We start from the raw sequence: 12,906 nt of genomic DNA on the forward strand, positions 1-12,906 counted from the left end.
TTAATTTCTTTATTGACCCTCTGGCCATTCAGGAATATATTGTTTATATGTGCTCATATAATTTCCAGTATTTCTCTCGTTATTGATTTCCAGTCTTATTCCATTGTAATCAGAGAATATACTTGATATAATTTTAATTGGTTTGAATTTTTAAAGGCTTGTTTTGTGGCCTAACATATGGTCTGTCCTTGAGAATGATCCATGTGCTGAGAAGAATGTGTATGCTGTAGCCATTAGAAGAAATGTCCTATAAATATCTATTATGTCCATTTGTTCCATGGTGCAGATTAAGTCCAATGTTTTTCTGTTGACTTTCTGTCTGGATGATTTTTCCAATGCTGAAAGTAGGGTGTTGAAGTCTCCAACTATTATTGTGTTGGGGTCTATCTTTCCCTTTAGCTCTAATAATAATTCCTTTATAAATCTGGGTGCTTCAGCATTGGTGGCCTGTGTATTTTCTTTTTTTTTTTTCCTTTTTATTTATTTATTTATTTTATTATTATACTTTAAGTTCTAGGGTACATGTGCACAACGTGCAGGTTTGTTACATATGTATACTTGTGCCATGTTGGTGTGCTGCACCCATCAACTCGACAGCACCCATCAACTCGTCACTTACATCAGGTATAACTCCCGATGCCATCCCTCCCCCGCCCCCCTCCCCATAATAGGCCCCGATGTGTGATGTTCCCCTTCCCGAGTCCAAGTGATCTCATTGTTCAGTTCCCACCTATGGGTGAGAACATGTGGTGTTTGGTTTTCTGTTCTTGCAATAGTTTGCTGAGAATGATGGTTTCCAGCTGCATCCATGTCCCTACAAAGGACACAAACTCATCCTTTTTTATGGCTGCATAGTATTCCATGGTGTATATGTGCCACATTTTCTGAATCCAATCTGTCACTGATGGACATTTGGGTTGATTCCAAGTCTTTGCTATTGTGAATAGTGCCACAATAAACATATGTGTGCATGTGTTTTTATAACAGCATGATTTATAATCCTTTGGGTATATACCCAGTAATGGAATGGCTGGGTCACATGGTATTTCTAGTTCTAGATCCTTGAGGAATCGCCATACTGTTTTCCACAATGGTTGAACTAGTTTACAGTCCCACCAACAGTGTAAAAGTGTTCCTATTTCTCCACATCCTCTCCAGCACCTGTTGTTTCCTGACTTTTTAATGATTGCCATTCTAACTGGTGTGAGATGGTATCTCATTGTGGTTTTGATTTGCATTTCTCTGATGGCGAGTGATGATGAGCATTTTTTCATGTGTCTGTTGGCTGTATGAATGTCTTCTTTTGAGAAATGTCTATTCATATCCTTTGCCCATTTTTTGATGGGGTTGTTTGTTTTTTTCTTGTAAATTTGTTTGAGTTCTTTGTAGGTTCTGGATATTAGCCCTTTGTCAGATGAGTAGATTGCACAAATTTTCTCCCATTCTGTAGGTTGCCTGTTCACTCTGATGGTAGTTTCTTTTGCTGTGCAGAAGCTCTTTAGTTTAATGGGATCCCATTTGTCAATTTTGGCTTTTGCTGCCGTTGCTTTTGGTGTTTTAGACATGAAGTCCTTGCCCATGCCTATGTCGTGAATGGTATTACCTAGGTTTTCTTCTAGGGTTTTTATGGTATTAGGTCTAACATTTAAGTCTCTAATCCATCTTGAATTAATTTTCGTATAAGGAGTCAGGAAAGGATCCAGTTTCAGCTTTCTACTTATGGCTAGCCAATTTTCCCAGCACCATTTATTAAATAGGGAATCCTTTCTCCATTTCTTGTTTTTCTCAGGTTTGTCAAAGATCATGGCTGTAGATGTGTGGTATTATTTCTGAGGGCTCTGTTCTGTTCCATTGGTCTGTATCTCTGTTTCGGTACCAGTACCATGCTGTTTTGGTTACTATAGCCTTGTAGTATAGTTTGAAGTCAGGTAGCGTGATGCCTCCAGCTTTGTTCTTTTGACTTAGGATTGTCTTGGCAATGCGGGGTCTTTTTTGGTTGCATATGAACTTTAAAGCAGTTTTTTCCAATTCTGTGAAGAGAGTCATTGGTAGCTTGATGGGGATGGCATTGAATCTATAAATTACCTTGGGCAGTATGGACATTTTCACAATATTGATTCTTCCTATCCATGAGCATGCTATGTTCTTCCATTTGTTTGTGTCCTCTTTGATTTCACTGAGCAGTGGTTTGTAGTTCTCCTTGAAGAGGTCCTTTACATCCCTTGTAAGTTGGATTCCTAGGTATTTTACTCTCTTTGAAGCAATTGTGAATGGAAGTTCATTCCTGATATGGCTCTCTGTTTGTCTGTTACTGGTGTATAAAATGCTTGTGATTTTTGCACATTAATTTTGTATCCTGAGACTTTGCTGAAGTTTCTTATCAGCTTAAGGAGATTTTGGGCTGAGATGATGAGGTTTTCTAAATGTACAATCATGTCATCTGCAAACAGGGACAATTTGACTTCTTCTTTTCCTATCTGAATACCCCTTATTTCTTTCCCTTGCCTGATTGCCGTAGCCAGAACTTCCAACACTATGTTGAATAGGAGTGGTGAGAGAGGGCATCCCTGTCTTGTGCCAGTTTTCAAAGGGAATGCTTCCAGTTTTTGCCCATTCAGTATGATATTGGCCATGGGTTTGTCATAAATAGCTCTTATTATTTTGAGATACGTTCCATCAATACCGAATTTATTGAGAGTTTTTAGCATGAAGGGCTGTTGAATTTTGTCAAAGGCCTTTCCTGCATCTGCATATGTTGAACCAGCCTTGCATCTCAGGAATGAAGCCCGCTTGATCATGGTGGATAAGCTTTTTGATGTGCTTCTGGATTCAGTTTGCCAGTATTTTATCAAGGATTTTTGCATCAATGTTCATCAGGGATATTGGTCTAAAATTCTCTTTTTTCGTTGTGTCTCTGCCAGGCTTTGGTATCAGGATGATGCTGGCCACATAAAATGAGTTAGGGAGGATTCCCTCTTTTTCTATTGATTGGAATAGTTTCAGAAGGAATGGTACCAGCTCCTCCTTGTACCTCTGGTAGAATTCAGCTGTGAATCCGTCTAGTCCTGGATTTTTTTGGTTGGTAGGCTAGTAATTATTGCCTCAATTTCAGAGCCTGCTATTGGTCTATTCAGGGATTCAACTTCTTCCTCGTTTAGTCTTGGGAGAGTGTAAGTGTCCTGGAAATTATCCATTTCTTCTAGGTTTTCTAGTTTATTTGCATAGAGGTGTTTATAGTATTCTCTGATGGTAGTTTGTATTTCTGTGGGGTCGGTGGTGATATCCCCTTTATCATTTTTTATTGTGTCTATTTGATTCTTCTCTCTTTTCTTCTTTATTAGTCTTGCTAGCGGTCTATCAATTTTGTTGATCTTTTCAAAAAACCAGCTCCTGGATTCATTGATTTTTTTGGAGGGTTTTTTGTGTCTCTATCTCCTTCAGTTCTGCTCTGATCTTAGTTATTTCTTGCCTTCTGCTAGCTTTTGAATGTGTTTGTTCTTGCTTCTCTAGTTCTTTTAATTGTGATGTTAGAGTGTCAATTTTAGATCTTTGCAGCTTTCTCTTGTGGGCATTTAGTGCTATAAATTTCCCTCTACACACTGCTTTAAATGTGTCCCAGAGATTCTGGTATGTTGTATCTTTGTTCTCATTGGTTTCAAAGAACATCTTTATTTCTGCCTTCATTTCGTGATGTACCCAGTAGTCATTCAGGAGCAGGTTGTTCAGTTTCCATGTAGTTGAGCGGTTTTGATTGAGTTTCTTAGTCCTGAGTTCTAGTTTGATTGCACTGTGGTCTGAGAGACAGTTTGTTATAATTTCTGTTCTTGTACATTTGCTGAGGAGTGCTTTACTTCCAATTATGTGGTCAATTTTGAAAAAAGTGTGATGTGGTGCTGAGAAGAATGTATATTCTGTTGATTTGGGATGGAGAGTTCTATAGGTGTCTATTAGGTCCACTTGGTGCAGAGTTGAGTTCAATTCCTGGATATCCTTGTTAACTTTCTGTCTCGTGGATCTGTCTAATGTTGACAGTGGGTTTTTGAAGTCTCCCATTATTATTGTATGGGAGTCTAAGTCTCTTTGTAAGTCTCTAAGGACTTGCTTTATGAATCTGGGTGCTCCTGTATTGGGTGCATATATATTTAGGATAGTTAGCTCTTCCTGTTGAATTGATCCCTTTACCATTATGTAATGGCCTTCTTTGTCTCTTTTGATCTTTGTTGGTTTAAAGTCTGTTTTATCAGAGACTAGGATTGCATTTTTTTTTGTTCCCCCTGCTTTTTTTTTGTTCTCCATTTTCTTGGTAGATCTTCCTCCATCCCTTTTATTTTGAGCCTGTGTGTGTCAGCATGTGAGATGGGTCTCCTGAATACAGCAAACTGATGGGTCTTGACTCTTTATCCAATTTGCCCATCTGTGTCTTTTAATTGGACCATTTAGTCCATTTACATTTAAGATTAATATTGTTATGTGTGAACTTGATCCTGTCATTATGATATTAGCTGGTTATTTTGCTCGTTAGTTGATGCAGTTTCTTCCTAACATCGATGGTCTTTACATTTTGGCATGTTTTTGCAATGGCTGGTACCTGTTGTTCCTTTCCATGTTTAGTGCTTCCTTCAGGGTCTCTTGTAGGGCAGGCCTGGTGGTGACACAATCTCTAAGCATTTGCTTGTCTGTAAAGGATTTTATTTCTCCTTCACTTACGAAACTTAGTTTGGCTGGATATGAAATTCTGGGTTGAAAATTCTTTTCTTTAAGAATGTTGAATATTGGCCCCCACACTCTTCTGGCTTGTAGAGTTTCTGCCAAGAGATTTGCTGTTAGTCTGATGGGCTTCCCTTTCTGGGTAACCCGACCTTTCTCTCTGGCTGCCCTTAACAGTTTTTCCTTCATTTCAACTTTGGTGAATCTGACAATTATGTGTCTTGGAGTTGCTCTTCTTGAGGAGTATCTTTGTGGCGGTCTCTGTCTTTCCTGAATTTGAATGTTGGCCTGCCTTAGTAGGTTGGGGAAGTTCTCCTGGATGATATCCTGAAGAGTGTTTTCCAGCTTGGTTCCATTTTCCCCCTCACTTTCAGGCACCCCAATCAGATGTAGATTTGGTCTTTTCACATAATCCCATACTTCTTGAAGGCTTTGTTCATTTCTTTTTCCTCTGTTTTCTTTAGACTTCTCTTCTCACTTCATTTCTTTCATTTGATCTTCAATTGCTGATACTCTTTCTTCCAGTTGATTGAGTCAGTTACTGAAGCTTGTGCATTTGTCACGTATTTCTCGTGTCATGGTTTTCATCTCTGTCAGTTCATTTGTGGCCTTCTCTGCATTGATTATTCTAATTATCCATTCTTCCATTCTTTTTTCAAGATTTTTAGTTTCTTTGTGCTAGGTATGTAATTCCTCCTGTAGCTCTGAGAAGTTTGATGGACTGAAGCCTTCTTCTCTCATCTCATCAAAGTCATTCTCTGTCCAGCTTTGATCCATTGCTGGTGATGAGCTGTGTTCCTTTGGAGGGGGAGATGCGCTCTTATTTTTTGAATTTCCAGCTTTTCTGCCCTGCTTTTTCCCCATCTTTGTGGTTTTATCTGCCTTTGGTCTTTGATAATGGTGATGTACTGATGGGGTATTGGTGTGTGTGTCCTTCCTGTTTGTTAGTTTTCCTTCTAACAGTCAGGACCCTCAGCTGTAGGTCTGTTGGAGATTGCTTGAGGTCCACTCCAGACCCTGTTTGCCTGGGTATCAGCAGCAGAGGCTGCAGAAGATAGAATATTGCTGAACAGCGAGTGTACCTGTCTGATTCTTGCTTTGGAAGCTTCGTCTCAGGGGTGTACCCCACTGTGTGAGGTGTGGGGTGTCAATCTGCCCCTAGTGGGGGATGTCTCCCAGTTAGGCTACTCAGGGGTCAGGGACCCACTTGAGCAGGCAGTCTGTCTGTTCTCAGATCTCAGCCTCCATGTTGGGAGATCCACTGCTCTCTTCAAAGCTGTCAGACAGGGTCGTTTGCATCTGCAGAGGTTTCTGCTGCTTTTTGTTTAGCTGTGCCCTGTCCCCAGAAGTGGAGTCTACAGAGACAGGCAGGTTTCCTTGAGCTGCTGTGGGCTCCACCCAGTTCAAGCTTCCTGGTGGCTTTGTTTACCTACTTAAGCCTCAGCAATGGCAGGCGCCCCTCCCCCAGCCTCGCTGCTGCCTTGCAGTTAGATCTCAGACTGCTGTGCTAGCAATGAGGGAGGCTCTGTGGGCGTGGGACCCTCCCGGCCAGGTATGGGATATAATCTCCTGGTGTGCGGTTTGCTAAGACCCTTGGTAAAGCGCAGTATTGGGGTGGGAGTTACCCAATTTTCCAGGTGTTGGGTGTCTCATTTCCCCTGGCTAGGAAAAGGGATTCCCTTCCCCCTTGCACTTCCCAGGTGAGGCGATGCCTCACCCTGCTTCAGCTCTCGCTGGTCAGCTGCCCCAGCTGACCAGCACTGATTGTCCGGCACTCCCTAGTGAGATGAACCTGGTACCTCAGTTGAAAATGCAGAAATCACCCATCTTCTGTGTCACTCGCGCTGGGAGCTGGAGCCTGGAGCTGTTCCTATTCGGCCATCTTGTCACCTGTGTATTTTCAATTGTTATATCCTCCTGCTGAATTGACTCCTTTGTCTCTTCATAATTTTTATCTTGAAATCTGCTTTGTGTAATATAATTATAGCTACTCCTGTTTTTTGTTTGTTTCCGTTTACATGGAATATCCTTCTTCATTTTTTTTTTCAGTCTCTGTGTGTAAGTGAAGTGTGTTTCTTGTAGGCAACAGATTATTGGACCTTGTGTTTTTATTTATTCAGCCACTGTATATTTTTTGATTAGAGAGTTTATCCACTTACATTCAATTTTATTATTGATACATAAGAACTTACTCCTGCTATTTTGTTATTTGTTTTCTGGTTGTTTCATGGTCTTCGTTTTCTTCCTTCCTTTTTTTTAGTGAAGGCAATTTTCTCTGACATGTTTTAATTTCTTTTAATTTTTTGTGCATCTGTTGTATGTTTTTTGATTTGAGGTTACCATGAGGCTTGAAATGTGATCTTATAACCCATATTTTAAATTGATGATAACACTGTATAAAGAAGCAAAAAAAAAAAAAAAAAAAAAGAAACAGCAAAGAGAAAATGAATAAAAACTCTACACTTTAATTTCATCCACTCACTTTAAAATATTTGTTGTATATTGTCCATGTCTTAAAGTTGTTGTAGTTATTTGTTTTTGATAGGTTCATCTTTTAGTTTTCTATTAAAGATACAAGTAATTTAGACACCACAATTACAGTATTATAATATTCTATGTTTCTTTGTGTACTTACTACTACCAGTGAGTTTTGTACCTTCAGATGATTTCTTATTGCTCATTAACATCTTCTTCTTTCAAGTTGAAAAACTCCCTTTAGCATGTCTTTTAGGATAGGTCTAGTGTTGATGAAATCTCAGTTTTTGTTTGTCTGTGAAAGTCTTCATTTCTCCATGTTTAAAGGATATTTTTGCTAAATATACTATCCTAGGATAAAAGGGTTTTTGTTGTTATTGTTTAGTACTTTAAATATGGCATGCCACTCTCTCCCGTCCTGTAAGGTTTCCACTGAGAAGTCTCCTGACAGATGTATTGGAACTTCTTTGTATGTTGTTTGTTTCTTTTCTCTTGCTGCTTTTAGGTTCTTTATCCTTGAGGTTTGGGACTTTGATTATTAAATGTCTTGAGGTAGTCTTTGGATTACATCTGCTTGGTGTTCTATAGCCTTGTTCTTGAATATTGAGATCTTTCTCTAGGGTTGGGAAGCTCTCTGTTGTTATTATCCCTTTGAATAAACTTTCTACCCTGAATTCTGTCTCTCTACCTCCTCGTTGAGGCCAATAATTCTTAGATTTGCCCTTTAGAGGTGATTTTCTAGATCTTGTAGGCATGTTTTATTCTTTTCTATTCTTTTTTTCGTTTCCTCTGTGTATTTTCAAATAGGCTATCTTTAAGCTTACTAATTCTTCTTCTGCTTAATTCTGCTGTTAAGAGAGACTGATGTATTCTTCAGTATGTTGGTTGCATTTTTTAGCTCCAGAATTTCTGCTTGATTGTTTCTAATTATTTAATCTCTTTGTTAAATTTGCCTGGTAGTATTCTGAATTGCTTCTCTGTGTTCTCCTGAATTTTATCGAGTTTCCTCTATACAGCTATTTGATTTCTCTGAAAGCTCACATATCCCTGCTGCTCTGGGATTGGTCACTAGTGCCTTATTTAGTTTGCCTGGTGAGCTCATGTTTTTCTGGATGGTCTTGATGCTTGTGGATATTATTTGGTGTCTAGGCATTGAAGAGTTAGGTATTTATTGTAGTGTTTGTAGTTTGGGCTTGTTTGCACCCATCCTTCTTAGGAGGGCTTTCTAGATATTTGAAGGGACTTGGGAGTTGTGATCTAATTCTTTGGTTACTGCAGTTGCATCTGAATTAGGGGAAACTCCAAGCCTAGTAACACTGTGGCTCTTGCAGAGTTGTAGAGGTACTGCCCTGGTGATCTTGGGTAAGATCCAAAAGAATTCTCTTGATTAATAGGCAGAGACACTTGTTCTCTTAGTTTCCCTGAAAAAGAGGGAAACTCTCTGTCTCTGTACTGAGTTGCCTGGAGCTGGGGGAGGGGTAACACAAGCACTTCTGTTGCTACCACCACTGGGACTGGGCTGGCTCAGACCCAAAGCCAGCACATCCCTGGGTCTCGCCTAAGGCCTACGGTGACCACTCTCTGGCTATTGCCTGTGTTCACTCAAGGACCAAGGGCTGTACATCAGCAGGTGCTTAATCCAGCCAGGTGCCTGTCCTTTCTTTCAGGGAAATGAGTTCACCCCTGGCCCCAGGTGGGTCCAGAGATGTCATCTGGGAGCCAGGACTTGGAATCTAAAACCTTAGAAATCTACCTGGTTTTCTATTCTACTGTGGCTGAGCTGGCATCCAAGTTGTAAGACAACATTCTTTCCACTCTTCTCTCTCCTTTCCTCAAGCAGCAGAGTCTCTCCCCATGACCACCACCACCCTAGTCCTACAGCTAGTACTGCCTGGTGATTACCAATGTTCACTCAAGGCCCAAGGGCTCTTTAGTCTGCTTATGATGAATCCAGGCTTAGTTCTCTCCCTTTGCAACAATGGGCTCCTCTCTGGCTGTCTAGGAGAGTGAAGGCCTGAAATCAGGAGCCCCAAGAGCCTGCTTGGTATTCTACCTCATTGTGGCCAAGCTGGTATCCAAGCTGTGAGACAAAGTCCCCTTTATACTTTCCTCTCCTTTCCTCAAACTGAAGGGGTTTCTCCCCATAGCTAACACAGCTGGGAATGTGTTGGGTCACACCTGAAGTCAGCATGGTGCTGAGCCTCACCCAAGGACTGTGGTGGTACTGCCTGGCTACCATTGCTGATTATCCAAGGCCCAAGGGCTCTTTAGTCTGTAGATGATTAATTCTGCTAGGACTGGTTTCTTCCTTTCAAGGCAGTGGGTTCCCTTCTGTTCCAAGGTGTGTTTAGAAATGTCATCTTGGGACCGGGCATGGTGGCTCACGCCTGCAATCCCAGGACTTTGGGGGGCTGAGGCAGGTGCATCACTTGAGGTCAGGAGTTTGAGAACAGCCTGGCCAGCATGATGAAACCCTGTCTCTACTAAAAATACAAAATTAGCTGGGTGTCAGAAATTAGCCAGGTGTGGTGATGCATGGCTGCAATCCCAGCTGTTCGGGAGGCTGAGGCAGGAGAGTTGCCTGAACCTGGGAGGCAGAGGTTACAGTCAGCTGAGATCAAGCCACTACACTCTAGCCTGGACCACAGAGTGAGACTCTATCTCAAAAAAAAAAAAAAAAAAAGAATGTCATCTGTGGGCTAGGGTCTGAAATGTGGATCTTACAACTCTGCCTGGTGCTAATTCTGTGGCTGACCTGGTAAACAAGTTGCAAGACAAGGTTGTCTTTATTCTCCTCACTCCCTTCCTCAAGCAGAGGGAAGGAGTCCCTCCCAGGGCTGCTAAGTGTTGGGAGAAGAGTGAAAATTCCTTGGCTGCCCCAGCTTATGTCTCACCTAGGGCATGTGCACCCCAAGTCCACTGTCTCTGAGCCCAGCATAGCACCAGGACTTTTCCAGAAATGGCAGTCTTTGTGGCCTAGACTACCTTTCAAGTTTATTTAGGACCGCAGAGCACCTCAGCCTGTAGTGGCGAAGCTTGCTGGAACTTAGGATGGACGATTTGCTTCTGGCTAAGTCTGGTCTAGATGCTCCCTCCTTGGGCGATGGCTGGGTTCTGCCTGGTGTTGCTTTCCACTGTGACAAGGCAGCACTGAGTTCCAATACAAAATTCCACAATCACTGCATTTTTTTCATCCCCAAGTGCTCAGATTTTCTCTCCACACCATTTGGAGAGAAAATTTCTCTCCACACTGCTGGGGGATGGGGAGGAATGAATCGCCTATAGGCAATTCAAGACTGTTTTTCCTACCTTCTTCAGTGCTGCTTTCCTTAATATGATGTTAAAACCAGGTACTGTAATCACTCACCTGATTTTTGGTTCTTATGAAGGTGCTTATTTTGTATGAATAGTTGTTTAATTTGGTCTCTCTGTGGGGGGTGATCACTTCAGGGTTCTATTTGGCTATCTTGCTCCACCTTCTCTCTGCATTTATTTTCATACTTCACAAAAGTGATTAAGACTGTAGGTTTAGATTCAGACATACTTGGATTCCTAATCCTGGTTCCATTACCCAGAGTTCACTTAATGTCTCTGAGTCTCAGTTTCTTCATCTGTGAAATGAATTCCTCATAGAGTTGTTGCAAAAGTTTAAGGAGTTAAGGCATACAAAGTGCCATGCATACAGTAGATGTTATTATGTAACTCCCCAAATCTTGGGCTATTGTGCAACTGGGAAAGCCATTCCCAGAAAGAGCATTCCATCATAGAAGGTCATGATTTGTATTCAGGAAGCTCTCTTTGAACAGGGCAGAAAAAAAATAGAGATGAAATACAGTCCTTTTAAGCCATACAGCTGGAAACCTCACAAAGAATCTCCTGTCTGCATGACCAGAAAGTAGAGATACATTTTGGGAACATGTATCTTTATAGAGAGGGCAGAGGGACCCAGGAGGGTTAGCTCTGAGAAGACAGGTTTGGGTGGGGACTGAGAGAGACCTGGAAGCTGCCTTTAAGCATCAAAAGACCAGAGAAGAGGAAGGAGGCTTATGATGTGGGGCTCTAGGATGGGTCTAAGAAGACATGGACATATGTGAAAAGTGGGGTGACTTGGGGTCTATCCAAGGAAGAACTTGCCAATAGGCAGTAAATTGCCTTAGTTGACTGGGTTCCACAGGGGAGTAGTGAGCTGCATATGGGAGTGTCCCCCGCTCTGGCCTTCTCTCCAGTAGCCTATTCTCTGGCCCTGCCCTCCATTCTTCTCATTGTCTCTTACTATAATATCTTCCCTTTGACTCATGAAGATACCCAACCCTTTCTTCTGTTTCACTTTCATCTCTGTCCATCTCAGACTACATGGTTCATCCCTTTAGCCACACTCTTCCCAGTTGTCTCAATTCTCTTCCCTGTTGTGCTATTAAAACCCCATCTAATTATCCTATTTCTCTGCTCTCGTGCTCTGCCTTCGTGATTGACTTACAACAATTTCAATGGTTTCAGCCATAATGGATATCGAGAGAGGTCGAATAACCACCTCAGCTTATATAGCTGGTGAATTTTAAAAAGAGGACTCAAACAAGACCTGCTAACTCTAAGTCTCCTTCTCTTTCTAGGATATTATTATGCCTCTCTCAGGTATTTTAGTATTATTCCTAAGGTAAGAATAATGGAGAAGGGAAGAAAAGAATGTATTGGAATGAACTGGGAGAAAGACTCTTATGGACATAGAAACACATTGAGGTCACTGATTCACTAAATACGAATCAAGACCCTCCCTGCGTTTGTTCCATGACCAGTGGAGACACAAAAATTAGCAAGATACTATTTTCATTCTCAAGACATTTGTAGACATCTAAGTAAATTATCTGAAAACAAGATGGTAGAGGAATGATGGGAATATGATGTGATGTTAGGGACCTGTTTAGGTTAGGTTCCCAGAAACGAAACTTGGGAAGATTCTCATACATGTGAGGTTTGGGTGGCATGCTCTCGGGAGAAGCGGGTGATGGAGCATAGGGCAGGTCTCTGAGGGCAGGGAGACCAGCCACAGCCTGATCCTGTGTGGTGCTCTCAAGTGAGTGGCATCACAGACTTGGCCCCATTTTGAGGCAAGTGGGCTGGGCTTTTACATCCCCACACCAAGCTGTGAGTGGCTTCAGGCACAAGAAGGGGGCCTTATAATCTTCTGTGGAGAGGCAGACTCCATCAGTGGAAGGCAGTTCTCCATGGAAAGTGGCTGTTGTAAGCTATTAGCAGTGATCTCAGTATCTGGGGTTTGAGGGCTCCTTCCTGGTAAAGAGGATCTGGGTGGGGCACCACCAATGACTACTGCAGGGAGACAGAATAGTGATACCTGGCCTGCCTGGAGAGGAGAGGCAGGGGTTAGAGAAGGAGAAGTTAGGAAGGCTTCCCAAGTTAAGGGGTCCACGTGATTGTGGACTTTTGATCCTGAACCTTTCTTGAACAGTCAACCAACTCTGTAATATGGCTAATTTTGCAGCTCCTTCCAAAAGAGAAATGTTCATCTAAATCTTTTAAAGCATTTGACATTAGATTATAAAATGGAAAGATCAATGACACCAATATGCCTGCAGGGAATATCTATTCCTATACAAAGATATTTGTGGCACAAAAGCTGCCCTATTTGTAGGGGAAAAAATAATGTTTTCCTTCCCTCTCTCCCCACTCTACCTCTCTCTCTCTCTCTCTCTCTCTCTCAAACATAAT

At 41.7% G+C, this 12,906-nt stretch overlaps 1 protein-coding gene and 1 long non-coding RNA gene across 3 annotated transcripts in view; one reads left to right on the forward strand and one right to left on the reverse strand.

The window, feature by feature from the left end:
• FER1L6 (fer-1 like family member 6) overlaps positions 1-12,906 on the forward strand; it is a 214,850-nt gene that overhangs the window by 85,647 nt on the left and 116,297 nt on the right. The gene's annotated exons all lie outside the window — the stretch shown is intronic.
• The window catches only part of LOC103887094, a 49,246-nt gene that overhangs the window by 19,325 nt on the left and 17,015 nt on the right, over positions 1-12,906 (reverse strand). The gene's annotated exons all lie outside the window — the stretch shown is intronic.

The sequence above is a fragment of the Papio anubis genome, chromosome 8 (genome assembly GCF_008728515.1).
Source record: "Papio anubis isolate 15944 chromosome 8, Panubis1.0, whole genome shotgun sequence".
Taxonomy (NCBI): Eukaryota; Metazoa; Chordata; class Mammalia; order Primates; family Cercopithecidae; genus Papio; species Papio anubis.